Source organism: Labrus mixtus, chromosome 18 (assembly GCF_963584025.1).
Source record: "Labrus mixtus chromosome 18, fLabMix1.1, whole genome shotgun sequence".
Lineage (NCBI taxonomy): Eukaryota > Metazoa > Chordata > Actinopteri > Labriformes > Labridae > Labrus > Labrus mixtus.
The window spans coordinates 14,822,356-14,836,835 of record NC_083629.1 but is presented as its reverse complement, the minus strand read 5'-3'; positions in this window follow the sequence as shown (position 1 = coordinate 14,836,835).

Here is a 14,480-nt window from a genome sequence, read left to right as displayed (position 1 = left end):
TATAATTGACTCAGCTGCAGCCTTTGTGATATAATAGCTGGTTTACCTGGCTGAATGACATTTCACAGGCTCTGAGCCACCATAAAGCTAATTGTTGTGGACTATGAAGAAGAGAGCCGTGTGTACGTGTGCAGAGGATGATAAGAGGAGCGCGGTCGCACCATTTGTGTTCTGTAGGCCAGCGGAGGGTTAGAAGTGACATTTATCTCCACAGACCCAGCAATGGCCTGATGTTCTTCCTCTGTTTCCCTCTCCTTTTCACTCTATTGCCTCCCATGGACTTTCTGTAGTTTTATTCCTTTTGTGCATGAAACTGTTCTGCATGCAAGTAGTTTGCACATCCCTCCTCTAGACGTCAACCTGCACAAGTAAGATATGAGCTCAGTGGCTCTATTTCTCCTCTCTGATTTGTGCATAATGCAGAAGGAAATGAATATACATGCATAAGAAAAGGAAAGCCAGGTGGTTTCTCTGCAGTGTCATTCTGACGTGTTGCTTGTGGTTGCTCAGTGCTGTTTGCCCCGTCCATCTGTCTTCTTTAGAATGAATATATGGTGGCCCATTTGTTCTAAACAAATGTCAGCTTCCAAATAAGGCTCTGCCATAGCGCACAGCACTTCAACAGCAGATATGCAACGAAGTCTTCTGTCATCTTTGATGTAGAATTTCTCCCGGAAATGTTGTCGAGTGTGCATATGTCTCAGATCTCAGACTGAAAATACTTCAACTTTAATGCAGTTTTCTTTATGTTACAGGGTATTTCAAAAAGACTGAATGTTGGTTTTAGAGTTGCCATTAGCAGTGTTTATAGTTCTCTGTGACTTGTTCTGTCAAACTAGAGAATGGGGTGACCTAATCAATGCAAGTTTATATTAAGCCCATCTCAAAACATTATCTACTCTTAAATCATCATATAGTTGAACAGGCAAATGGAATTAGGAATATAGAATTTATTCCATTCATTTATCTGGCTTAATAAAGGATAGATGATATAAGTTTAAATTACCGGCTAAAACATCTTTCACTTTTGTGCTATGATGTAGACATGAACCCCATAAGCCTGCTGACAACATTGTTTGGTGTGAAAATGTAGTTTCATAGAACCTGTCTTTAATAATACCCAACAGACAGAGGTACTTCAGGAATTTGGGAAGCGTAAACTCCAACAAACCTCTACTACCCTAAGGGACGATATGAATTCTTCTTGCTCCAAACCAATCACCTTCAATTTGATTGTATTTGATTAATGTAATACCAGGATGGCTCTAACTTACAGAAATAACCCATAACTTGCAAACGTGATTCTCGTTGTGCTTCACTGAAAAATAATGTATGATTGTTGGGTCCAGGAATTGAAGTATCAGTCACACTCTGCCCATCATTCTGCTGAATCCGATTCTTTAGTCTGATAGAGAGTAGAGTCCTGCAGCTGACATGTTTTGTATCGATTGTCTGTCTGACATTCAGATAGCCCTGTCTAGAGTTTCATGATAGAGAGAAGAAATAGAGGAACAAATATGTAGAGAGTAGGAAGAGCTCCCAGAGGGAGAGCAGGTGCTCAGCAGCCAGAGAAGATACATTTCATAATGAGAACATATTGCTATTGATTCCTACTTTGAATGGGAGCATTGATTTGATTGAACAGTCATTACATCGCGGCCCTTAAAACCCCTAATGTGATCAGACTAAAAGCATGTCTAATGTTATCTACCCAGGGAGGGGTTTTTTGAGTGATCATGCTGAAAGATACTCTACCTTAGAGGAATACCTGTGTAGACGTTATGCGAAACACTTTCTTGTTTGAATAGGAGGCAGACATGATATGTAATTTAAAATATGTATTTTAAAATATAAAATATGTATTTTAAAATATAAAATATGTATTTTAATGAGAGCAAGGAGGTGGTTAGCTTAGCTTAGATAGCTTAGCAAACATACTGGAAGCTAGGGGAAACAGTTAGCTTAGCTTTGTTCTTAATTTAACATCCAAATTTGTACATTCCAGCACCATGAAGCTCAGAATAAACACGTCTTCTTTTTGGTTGAACGCTCATCAGGTCCAGCATCTTGTTGTCATTGAAGGTTTCAGGAAACTGATGACATTTAGGTTAGCCACTACACTCGACCCTTGTTTGCAAAATATAATTCCCCATGAACCATATACCTGTTAAGTGACGAGCTATTCATAATATAATGACACACTCAAACACACATACTCTGGCCTTACCTCTGAGCTTAGCTTTGCTAATGGCCTCCAAGCTTTAGCTCCAAAACCAGGGTTTGGTATGTCTTTCCTGGGCAACAGTAGAAACATGGCAATGAAATATTGCAGACTTTGTAGATGAGACTATCTCATTCAAGTAATAAAAAATACTACATCTGTAACTTTAAGGTGATTTTACACTGAACACAAAAGATCCAATTTTAAGAATTTTGTCTTCCATTTCTACCAATAACTCTCCCAGTAGTTTTCCACCGTCTTATACATGTGTTTCGAGACACCAACATGAGAGCAATTTTGGTCTTTTCAGCAGGAAACCCAAATGTATGGAACCAAACTTCCTATTGACCATCTTTAAGCCAGTAAGTTTTGTTTTATAACAATCAAAAACTCTTATGAAATTAAATTATCAGTCTAAAACATTCATAAATATTCTAAAATTCAATATTGGCTACCACCAGTTGCATTAATGAGCTTACATTTTCAGATTGAGTCATGCTCCAAGTAAACATCCCGTCTTGTCAGGGCTCTCATTTGAATATATAGCAACACATCCCTCCCTCCTGGCAGCTTTTGAGGAGGCCTGTCCGCCTGCCTCTGTGTTGAACAGACTTTGGGACGTCAATGTAGCAGCATTAGGTTTCTTCTGCTCTGTTCCTGTCAAAAAGCCCACAGGCCCACCCATCCAAGATGGCCTCTCTGCTTCCCACTTAGAGAAATAGATGGAGTGTTTAAGTGTTTTTGTCGAGTCAAATGGCACCAGGCAGATGACTGCATGTGATTACCATAATTTACCCTGATACAGGCTGTTAGGGTGTATCATCAGCAGGTCTGTCGCCTGCCCTATGCAGCTTATAGACAGGTGTATCTCCACGTAGACGCTCTGTGAAGCTCTGTGAATGTTCACGTTGATGCTTACTTTGGCAAAGTTTTGTTTGTTGTTTTCCACAGCTTGTAACTGGTAAAGTTCGCTCCACTTTGTGTTCTCTGGTGACAGTTGAGGGGTGGTGAGTGGCACTCTTCCTTCAGTCTGTCTGTCTGACCGTTCCCACCTATCTCTCTCCAACAAAGCTTTCCGGGCCTGCCCGCACAAATCTGTCAGGCAGATGGGGGGGCAGGCTTTTTACATGTCACTTGAGGGATGCCCAGGCAACACAATCTGAGGCCCACAATGCAGTGTGTTTGAACCTTGTGAAACCCTGAAATGGAGAATCGATGCAGCGCCATGCGTGGCCCAGATTCTCTGAAGAATCCTTCTACATCCTGCCTGTCTGTGTCTACCTTCTGCCATGCTCCTTTAGAAGAACTCTGCATCTTTTATTTATCCCTTGAAATAAGGCTGGACCCTGACGAGAGCATGGGCTGCACTCACAGACACACACTCACACACACACATATATACCCACACACAAATGGGCCTCCTTCTGTTACTGAAAAGTCGGCAATTATGGAGAGAGAGGGGAGGGACAGTTGGGATTTGCATATGTCGTTGAGAGAAGAAACTACATCTCCCACAAGGCCCGGCGGTGGAAATGAACCAGCTGTCCATGGTTTGTAGATCAGATCCCATCCTCTTGATTACGAAATCACAGAATAATAAGGACCAGAAAAGTTGTGGGCCGCGCTGTTTGTTCCTCCTTTGTTGTTCCCTAGAACAGAAGTTATTTTGCTTCCGCTGCCTCCGAGCTGTTCTCCATGTGCCAATGTTTGGTGCACTGTGCTCCACTTGTTCTCCTCCTCACACGGAAAATCAGAAGGCTCCAGCCCTGCCCCTCCAAAGCTGTCATGTGAACTCCCGCCTTTTGTTTAATTTACATTTTGAGGCTCAGCCCATCAATTCCCCCTCTTGCTGCTGCCCCCTGCCAACAACGCCACCCCACCACACCAACTGGCTTCATCAAAAATGCAGAGTTCAAACTAATTAGTGACATTTGGCCATTTGTGAAACTTTTTTCTCTCCAAGCACGGCTTCTGTCAAGCATGGCCTCTATGCTCACAGAATACTGGGATACTTATTATCAGTATGAAAAGTGGCAATACTTAACATAAATGACAAAAAGCTTTTCATCCTGACATAATAATATGCCGATCTTAGTAGAGATCTGATGCATACAACCACTTATACCATGAACTAATCAGGCATGACTAAATATGACTAGTATGGACATCTCCAGAACGGAATTAAAACACAAATGCAACTGAAGAATTGCCAAATTGTGAGACTCAATTGACAGGTTTGTTTTTGTCACGAGAGGCATCTGTCTCACGGATTCAAAATAACTCTTAGGTATGAAGGCAAACATCTGTAGGGACATAAATAAATAAATGATGTGATAAAATGATGACATGAAAGCTTAATTACACAGACAAGTATTGAGGTTCTAATAGCAGCTTGTGCAGAGGTGTTGAATCTGGGGATTGGAGAAAGACACACACACACACACACACACACACACACACACACACACACGTCTGTTCATTGAGATTTGGCCAGTGCAGTGATATTTATAAAGGACCCATAGTTAGGTGTCAGTTCACTGCCAGGTATTCTCCAGTGAAGGTGCAAACAGGTGCAGTGTTTTCTTGTTTTTGTTTCTATAAACAGTCTTGTTTTTAGTTTGTCTGACGTACATTTTTTGCATTGAAGTGGTAGACGTAAAGTTGTTTAAGGCTTTTGCAGTAGCCGCAAAAAATTAATTGTCACCGTATAAACAAGCCAATCAAGCCTCTGCAGAAAGTCCGAGTAAGCTGATGTGAGAACGCAGCACGATGTAATCTGGATGATTCAAATCGAGCTAGTTTGAGGGGTTGGTGACGTTTATTCCCTGCAATCGGTGCACGCCCATAGACTGTAGGAACGCGACGGGTACCATCTCTGTGTACGTATTTAAACTGCTGCATGAAGTTTTCTGTTCACTAGAATGTTTCTCCCCTTTTTTGTCGATATTCTGATACCGTCGAACTAGACATATCATCGATATAGGCAGATATTCTTATTATAGCTTCACATAGCGGACTCTGTTGCTGGGGGGATAGTTTCTCGATTTGAGGTGCAATTGTGAACGACATGATCAGGAGGATTTCAGAGGCAGTCCTCCTGAAATTCTGTAGACATTTTCAGAAGTGCATATGTGTAAACGGCTTTAGAGGTGCATCCTTACAGATGTTGGATCACGCAGCTCCTTTAAAACTTTTTTAGCTGACGTCCGGAAGATGAGGGAGATCTGGTTAAACACCTTGTGGATCTACTGTATGCTCCTCATGAAGAGTGGTGATGAGTATGTTACTGTTAGCTTTGCTTTGACTTGAGCTTTTTGTTGGTTTACATCCAAAACTATTTCTAAAATTTAAAAAGCATGGCTTCAAGGCTGTTTGTTTCTGCCAAACTTTTCTTCTACTTCTTTGTTTCTTATAGTTTGGGTGAGGAGGGGGAGCGCTTTGAAAATGAGTGAACAGCAGATCTTGGTGAGGAATGGAGCAGTGCAGGTGAGGAGAGGGGAGGCAAAAAGCTGACAACGATAATATGAAACCAAAAGGAGAGTGCAACCTGGCAGTCACTCAAATCCTGCACCTGCACCTTTATAAAACAAGCTCCCGGGTGTGCCTCTCTGGCTCCCTCTCTCTTTTTGTTTGACTCATTTCTTTCTCTATCTTTCTCTCTCTCCCTCTCTTTTCCATGTGCTGTGGCTCGGGGCGTTGTCATTTTCAGCATGTTTCTATACTCTGTGCACACTGTGCATGTGTTAATTGCGGCCATCCTTGGGGAAGAGGAGAACGATGAGGAGGACCTGTTTGAGAGCAGCCGTGCCAGGTTCTGTGGTTCTGCTCAGCGTGGAGCTGCAGACACCTGGTCTGCCTGAAGGGCATGAGGAAGGTAGACTTGCTTTTTCTCCTTCTGCCCTCCCGCTTTCTGTTCGACCTCTCTCTCTTTCTCTTCTCTCTCACGTTCACACACTTTTTCTCTGTCTCTGCTCTCCTCGAGCTCGGAGAAAACAGCTGCTGTACAGCCTGTGCACAGGCATCCCACCTTACCAGCCCGGTGTATCCCATCAATCATGGCACACTACTCACCACTGTTTGTTTGGATCCAAGAGCGCGAAACAGAGACAAACTTAGAACTTTGCGGGTCAAAGACTTTGAAACAATCTACCCAGAAGGCCTTTGACCCAGTATCAGCTGATCATGTTACATAAAATACTGGAATAAATCCTCAAAGTTCATTTTAGATAAAGCAAAGGCTTACCAACTCTTTCAACCCATGGGCCAAGTCAACTTTGATCTTGAAGGTTTGGCCACCATAGCTACAAGTCAGGATCATTATGTAACAACCAAAGAAAGTGTAGAGATCAGCAAACATGGCTGCATTAATTGTAGGGATGCATGTTTCAGTCTCCATAAATCCCTTTGACTTTGGCACACAACTACACTGTTAAAATGACACTTTGCGTTATTTATGTTTTACCGAGGGAACAAATTAGTTATTAAATATTAATAGAGGCAGATTCTAATATTTGAGCAGAGCCAGGCTAGCTCTCTCCCAGCTTAGTCTTTGCACTGAGTTAACAGATTTATGAAAACAGAACAATATCATGAGTATTTATCCATGGTAGAATTATAACACAAGTGAAGTTTGACTTAAAGCTTAAATCAGTTCATGCACATTACTGTTCATGATGTCACTCTTGCAATATTAGTCTGAGAATATAAATTTGGCACAGTTTACACATTTTCCTACAGAGTTTCAATATAATTGCACCCTTGAAGGTTTTTTGGGTAACAGATAGGCATGTAAATATTAATCGTGAGGCAGTTAAAAATCGATTCAAAGGTGTCAAGGTTCACATTGATACTCTGAAAAATGCTATTGAAAAAGTTATTGAATTTTATTTTCTATATAGCGCCAGATCACGACAGAAGTCATAAGGATACCTTTCCTATAGAACAGGTCTATACCTTGTCCTTTTATTAAACAAACTAAATAGCCTCATGTTATTTATCTTATTTACACGCCGGCATGTCATTTCTGTCTCTACATGGTCGCATGTTTACAACTGTCCTCTGCTCTCTGTAACGCGCACGGCAGAGTTTCGCCCCAATGCACACTTATGCCACGTTCCATTTACCTTGGAAGTCGGAACTGGGAATGACGTGACATCCGAGTTAACTGCGTTCCAGTTTCAAGTCGGAAAAGCAACATGGACGCGTCCAGGTGTACCTTTGTTTTGTTAGCTAATGCTGCATTCATGTGCTGCTCGGGTGATCAAAGTTTCCGATTTAGGAAATCGTTCTTCCAACTTCAGTGTGTTCACGTGATTTCAGTTCGGAAAGTCGGGATGTTTTTACAACAGCACAAAAAGCGTTGATGCTAGGAAGAAGATAAGTGAAAAGTGATATTTGAGCAAAAAGTTGATATACAATACTTGAATTGATAAAAAATACTTTAACATTAACAAAACATCAAGTCGGGAAGTCGGGCAGCTAATTCTTTTCCGAGTTTCCGAGTTGTTGTTCCGACTTGAGCAGGTGTTCATGTGCATTTTACAACTCGGAAACTCGTTTTTCCGATGTGTCCGACACCACATGAATGCAGCATAATACCAGATGATAACAACACACTACGTGATAGTTTCTGAACGAAAATAACATGAAAACACCTCCACAGAATTTCCACGATACCATCGGTCTGATTGATTTAATGACACAAAAAGACGCCTAAGCTGCTAATAAACTCAACAGTTAAAGCTTAAACATCCCTGGTGACAACACACAGGTGAGCACACTTTCACCAGTGGAGGCCTGGGTGTGTGTGGTTGTGTCTCATGGACACACAAAATATTAAAAAGTCCGTAAGAACCATCAGAAAATACAGTAGTTGGCTTATATTAGTTGACTTTGGACTTTTCTGGGCAAGTCTCTCTCTCTGCCGTTACTCAGGGGCTGTGAGCATGCTGCATTCATGGTGCGTTCCAGTTGATCTCGTAAGTGGGAAATTCCCAGTTCTCAGTCGGAATTGTCAACAGGAACGCCCCCTGAAGTCATAATTACGACTCGGAAACTTGGAGTAAAAAAAGTAGCCCGAGTTCAGATCCAATATGGCTGCTACATGCATCGAAAGGGATGTTTAAGATGCAACTGTTGAGTTTATTAGCAGCTTAGTCCTCTTTTTGTGTAATTAAATCAATCAGACCGATGGTATCGTGCAAGTTCTCTCTGTGGAGGTGTTTTCATGTTATTTTCGGTCAGAAACTATCACGTAGTGTGTTGTTATCATTATGTGTTGTATTAGCTAACAAAACAAAGGTACTCCTGGACGTGTCCATGTTGCTTTTCCGACTTGCAACTGGAACGCAGTTTCCTGTGACGTCATTCCCAGTTCCCACTTCCGAGTTCTGAGGGCAGCATCAGGGGTGCTCAGACAATGAGAGATGCATTCAGGTGCACTCAGAAATGGGAGTTGCAGGAACAAAAACTAAGCTGGACAGACCAAAGTTCAAATAATTGAACTCCCCCCCCACCCCCCCGAAAAAATGTAAGGAATCTTTTTCAGTCAGCTCAAAAATTTTCTTCAGTCTCATTTTGTAAAATCAATCGTGAGAGAATCGTATCATATCATGAGTTGAGTGAATCATTACATCCCCAGTAACGAACATCTGTAAAATGGTCATACTTACCATACGACTTTAAACTCTGATACTGTACTGTCATTCTGGTCCGTCACCTCAGTGTGCAATGAATTTTGAGTGCACTTTGCTCTGAAGCTTTGTCACTGCTCCTTGGCCTTTCCACTCAACTTTGACATTCACCATCAGCTTTGTGGCCATATGTGCACATGGTGTCTGAGTGATGAAAAAGTTGGACGTTTTCATATTCAAGTCTGACATATTGAGGGATGGAAAGATGCTCGTGGAGTGCTTGTGGGCAAAGACAGTGACATACGGACACAGTCTCTCTCTCTCTTTCTCTCTCTCTCTTTCTCTGATACGCACACAACTCTTGGTCAGCAGCACAGATGAGTTCTGGGAAAACAAGCAGCTGCAGGAGGAGGAAAGGACCATAAGGCTGGACGGCTTGCCAAATTTCATCATCTATTATGGATTGCCTGAGATGCACACTCTACTGCAACCGGGGGCATGTCTCAGATTCACATGCAATCTCAATGTGCACACACATATGCATGTCCACATGCACAACCCTGCATTTCAAAGCCTTAAGCCTCATAGAAGAAGACCAAACTAAAGGTTCAGTAATACTTTAACACAATCAAATTGTAGAAGTTACATGCATTCGACTTTTTTCCCCTTAAACTTATCGTTTTATTATTTACCTTTTACTTTAAAGAAGCATGTATTTCTTATTTTGTGTCTTCTTAAATATTTCCACTAGGAGATGCCAAAGTCAAAAACAGCTGCAACACAAAAACTGTTGTAATGTGTCCAAGAGCACATCCCTTCTTAAATGGACCACTTCACACTTAAAAAAATAAAAAAAATAAGCTTGCATATTAGAATTTGAGCAAAAATATGTCAAGTGGGCTACCTGCTGATATAAAGAAAAGACTTAAATGTTGCATTATTGTATATTTAGACAGTAGTCTAAATGAGAGGATACATAGAGTATACAGTATGGTAGGTTGGTACTTCAGATACAGAGGTGACGAGGTTTTTATAGAAATGAGAAATTGGGAGATGCCAAAACTAATAACCTCTGCAGATGTTGATGTCAGTCAAAGTTAGAATGTCTGGTAGCTACTTTTTGCACATTAACACGACTGCCTGCTTTATTATTATAATTTGACACACAAAAAATGTGATTTTTGTGCTGCTTGCTGCTTTTACTAAGATGGCTCGATGTGAAGCTTTAAATAACGCACATGCCCCCCCTAAATAACGCCAACTTCACAAACATAGAATGTGAACACAAAATTAGCTGTAATCTACAAAATATTGTTTTATAATCTTTTTTTCCACATATGAGCTTTTACAGTTTCGAACACGTAACCCACAGATATGACAAACAGGAAGCATTTGTTAGGAAGCGTTTGATATCATCAGTTTTTGTAGAGAACACAAAGCTCTGTAACGGGCTGTAATGCTACTAGTGTTAAATTTCTGAGTGATGTTGAATGCAGCCACAAGCTGATACAAGACATATATAAAGCATATTATAAAAACACAAACAAAACAATCAAACAAACCAGTAACATCAAGACACCAGTCAAAATTCATATGTCATGGGTCTGTCAACCATCCCACTTCAAAAGTAATAACAATAGTATATAAATAAGCAACAACAAATAAACAAACAAACAGACAAAACAAAAACCCTGCTGCCCATAGTCCGACCACACGTCCCACAACTGGGACCAGTATCATGAGTTAATCTAAGATTCATTTCCACACATCTTACTCTCAGTAAACTCCAGAGAACAGTTGTTGTCAGGCCAAAAAAAACGAATGTGGTTTTGAGCTGTGATGATGCCTAAGGTGTCACATCTCTCACTCTTTCACTTGGCTGTGTTCTGCTGAAATTTGCAAACACTTGCTCCTGCAGCAGCTTCTGCATCTGGCTTTGTGCTGTGCTGAGCGTATTACAGTTACTTTAGTATTACATTTATTAGCCCATACCCAGGATCTGCCAGATTGCTCTGAAGGCCCCAGAATTCATCAGAGGTGCTTGTTAGATGGTTGAAGAGCGCTTTGGAAAGTTCTCCACACCTGAGCTGGATTGCATCCAACAATGTCTGTCACTTTCAGCAAGCTTTCACACCCACTGCACAAGGAGAATGGGCAAAAAAAAGTTGGAAGGCATTTGAACTTTTGTCTTGTTTTTCTTTCCATTCCTCACACAACTACTGTTATTCATTAATTTGATGTGGCACAAGGAGTTTTTCCTTGCTGTTGCTGCCAAGTGCTTGCTCATTGTTTCTTCTCTATAATATATAACAAAGAATACAATCCTGACCTCCTCTATATATGAAGTGCCATACATCTGTTGTGATTTGGAACATTATCAATACAATTGAAGACTTATTGAAATCATTTGTCTGTTTAGATTTATTTGGCATTGGGACTTTCCAGGATGTGGATGATTGAGGCAAAGTGCTGGTGCTGTGGTTACACTTCATAGAGTAGTGTTGGCATTCTTGGTCCCATCTTCAGGAATGGAATGAGATAACTTGTTGTTGTGCATGATTGTGTATCTTTTCAGAGGGAGCACTTTGGCAGGCACGATTACCGCCCAGCAGTAAATTGCCTTGTAAATTACAGTGCCGGGGTAATAAAGCCAGATTTGTATATCACCGGGAGTGGAGACTGTGTCTGTCTTGTAAATTTAATTAAACAGCAGGTGCAAAATCAGGTCATATGGCTTTGATGTGCCCCATGTGAGAATGACAACCAGACAAAGATTCTAATACGGGAAGCATTTACATATTTTTGCATGCGGCGGGCGGCTTGTTCGGAGGTAGGGGGAGCTTTGCCTATCACCTTGTAGTGTATTAAATATACCCGAAATTAAAGAGGATTCAAATTAGCTGTCACCTTCTATTTTAATAGATCTACTGCAAAATAAATGGTAAAGCTCCTCAAAACACAGCCTCATCATTGTTAAGTGTGCATAAACTCAACCATTACTAACACCTAGTGCTGACTGACACACTCTCACACTTAATCAGCTTTTATTGCCTGTCTACTGTACATTGCAAACTTCAGAACGACCCAATTAGAATCCAATTAAATACTTCTCAAGAACTTCAGTGAAACAAGAAGAGACACCACCCGCACCTGAGGTATAGAATATTAGGAAGCAGTTTTTTTCTTGGTAACTACAATTGTGTTTTAATATAGATCTCCATCTGGCTGATGTGCACTGAAGCCAAAAATCATCCTCTTATGGCTGTACTTGACCTTTGACACTGTCAACGTGCTGTCTGGGCTCCAGAAGGCCTTCTCCTTTACGTCTGCTTGAGCTCACTGCCAGAGAGCCCACGAACATGTCAGCGGCATCAGTTGACCTGACGGCAACACCTTCGCTTGTTTCTTTTTTTTGTGTGTGTTGGGAGGAAGTGGTTGATAATTACCACCTAGGATGTAGCCATCTGTGCCGCCCTTTCACGGCCTGTTAAGCTCGCTTTTCAGAAAGTTTACTGTTGACAGAGGGCACGCGAGAGGAGTGAACGCCAGAGCGCGTTAAAAAGACTGCACACTCAAGCAATATTAAAAGCAGCGCTAAGGAGCTGGTTTACAAGCAGAGGGTAAAGGAGGGGGGGGACAAGAAGGCAAAAGGGGCTAGGAGGAGGTGCAACAGTATGGAGGGGTACTGGAAGAATCCTTAAGCTTGGTTAACATGCTTTTTACATGTACCATGTAAAATCATAGAGCGTTTTCGTCAAAATACAAGACTGTGTGAAAAGATTGAATGAGTTTTTCGATTATTGGTCATATTGAAACAGTGTCCATTTTTCTTTGATAATTTTATCATTAGCTCAGAAGGAGTGCATTGCTAACATTAAGATAGGAAAGGCATTCAGACTACGGGTGCATTCGAATTGTAATTTTTGCTTAGGAAGGTTCCGAACTGAGTGAAATGACCCGGAAGCATTTAAGTGGCGGCCATGATAAGAGCCGTTCAAATTCTCTAAAACCTAAGGAAAGGTGGGTCAATGCTTCCTTTATAACCTCCTTTAGCATAGGATACACTGGACCATCCTTTACCAAAGGAGACGAGATATGCCGCCCCACAATTCCTTTCGTCCGCAATATTTAAAGCGAGTCGCGCATCCGACCGCTCACGAACATTAACGATGATCGTAAAGTGACACAGATCATGTAAGGGATAAAAAGATAAGAGACATTTTTATCCAGATGATGTTTTATTCAACATATTTCATTCACTTAAGGATGCTATGAGCAGTTGTACATTTGTATGCTAAAACATTATGTATATCTTGCATAAATTTAACAATTAATTTCATACAATCATTCTTATTTTGATGTTGATTTCTGAGTGGACAGGAAGGCGATGGTTTCACTTTTGTTACTCGTAGCCTGGTAGTCTATATTGCTTTTATTTCAATCCCAACCTTGTGGTGATTAGAATTATTTCACCATAAGAAGGCACAGGGGAAAGTTTTTTAGATGCGCTTTTAGTAGTCCATTTTCAGAACATTGTAGTTTCACCACGGCAGACCCACATCATTAACCTCCGCCGGCCCGTCGTATTTGATTACGTCGACTAGGGGAAAATGTGGTCGGATTGTCAGAGCAACGCGATCGCCTTTCCCTAAGTCCTTTATGAATTCTCATAACATCTTTCCTTAACCTCATGACGTTTTCCCCGGGGTTAAGGTAAAGTGTATAGTGAAAGGGGTTAGGAGGGACAATTCAGATGCACCCTAACCCTAGCCATCAACAACTTCCTTGCTAACATCACTGTTAGCTAAGATTACTGTTAGCTGTAGAAAGCCTTTTCTAACTTATCCCACCATGCTATTAAAAGCTATTGTTAGTGTTCAGTCTTCACCCTTAGTGATATTACTGAGAGCTAAGAAGGACCTCAACTACCAACATTAACCTCTATTTATAAGATAGGAAAGGCATTAACAGTACAAAGCAAATCAGCATATTTGATAAGCTAGCATCAGAAAAGAGCTAATTTTATCTATCAGCAACTTCCTTGTTTTCATTAGGAATCTAGCCTTTTGTGTCATATCATATGACACTTTCAAAAGGTAATGTTATTATTCATCAATGTCGTAGCCTTGGGATATGTTAGCATGTATGTGGTTTGATCTTCACTTAAGCTTTTATGTGATGATAGGTTGTGGACAAATGTGTTGTTTGAACTTGAACTATGGGTAACCCTCTCCATTGGTTTTTTGATTGCTAATCAATCAGAAATTGGTAAGATGATATCAAATGTAATATTTACTCGCTTCAAACAACCATCAACCTTAAGACACATCAGTACAACATTATAACAACAGTTGAGCCTCCAAACCTAAGTGAGGAAAGTAGCCGCTATGTTGATATGGTTGATTGAGTCGATTTTCTGTAGTCTTACACAAGTTCACAATCCCTGTCTCATTTCTGTCCCAGCATGCGCTCCACTTGTTCCAGCTCTGTAACTTTTCATCAAACCTGTCCATCACTCAGAGGTGTGTATTGTCGTCAGCCATGAGGGACACCTGTGTTTCTGCCATAAGGCAGCGGTTATCATCAAGCTGTCGGATATCTGTCACTACGGCTGGATCCAATGTTGA